Below are 1069 nucleotides of genomic sequence, written 5' to 3'. Positions count from 1 at the left end.
AGCATGAACCATGTGTAACGGATGTGAAATAGCTAGCTAGTTAGCGGTGGTGCGCGCTAAATAGCGTTTCAATCGGTGACGTCACTTGCTCTGAGACCTTGAAGTAGTGTTCACCGCGGCTTTTGTGGAGCGATGGGTAACGATGTTATACTGTTACATTGGTGCCGTGACCCGGATCACTGGTTGCTGTGGAAAAGGAGGAGGTCAAAAGGGGGGTGAGTATAACAGATGTGAAATAGCTAGCTAGTTAGCGGTGACTTGCTCTGAGACCTTGAAGTAGTGTTTCCCCTTGCTCTGCAAGGGCCGCGGCTTTTGTGGAGCGATGGGTAACGATGCTTTGTGGGTGACTGTTGTTGATGTGTGCAGAGGGTCCCTGATTCGCGCCCGGGTATGGGCGAGGGGATGGTCTAAAGTTATACTGTTACTCCTTTGAACAGTTTTGTTTGACAGGACCGGTGAGCTCCCAGTTAACAAAAAACTTTCCCACAACTAGAGAACATTTCTTTAAGAGTCTCATTGGGTCATTAACTATCATTTTCATAGGAATGTTCCTGTGATGGGCAAGTAATGTTTCCAAGAGACCATCTCCTTAATTCCAATTAGAATTTTCACAGAATGTGGTTACCATGTTCCCAGAATTTATGATATTGTTAGACCATGTTTCATGAGAATGTTGCAAGAATATTCATGAATCCAGTTTTCTGTGGGTTAGGAGAATATCCCATCATTGTTCCACCAAACGTACACAGAACATGGTTGCCATGTTCTCAGATTAGATATTAATTTGTAAAAATGTGTATAATTGTATTTTCACTTTTAATTGTAATTTCTTGTCATGTCAACATATTTCAATCCCACTTTGTAACGCAACAAAATGTAAAAATTCATGGGGCGTAGACTTTCTATAGTCAGTGTGTGTGTGTGTGTGTGTGTGTGTGTGTGTGTGTGTGTTGGTCATGTGAGACAGCTAACCAATGGCAGTCGTGGATTAGACGCCGCCAGTGTGCCTTGACCGCGGACATAATGGCTAGATGGGAGACTGTTTGTGTCAAATTGACTTCTAATAAAG

Source organism: Oncorhynchus mykiss, chromosome 27 (assembly GCF_013265735.2).
Source record: "Oncorhynchus mykiss isolate Arlee chromosome 27, USDA_OmykA_1.1, whole genome shotgun sequence".
NCBI classification, from domain to species: Eukaryota; Metazoa; Chordata; class Actinopteri; order Salmoniformes; family Salmonidae; genus Oncorhynchus; species Oncorhynchus mykiss.
The sequence above is the reverse complement of the archived record's forward strand: the minus strand, read 5'-3'. Positions refer to the sequence as shown.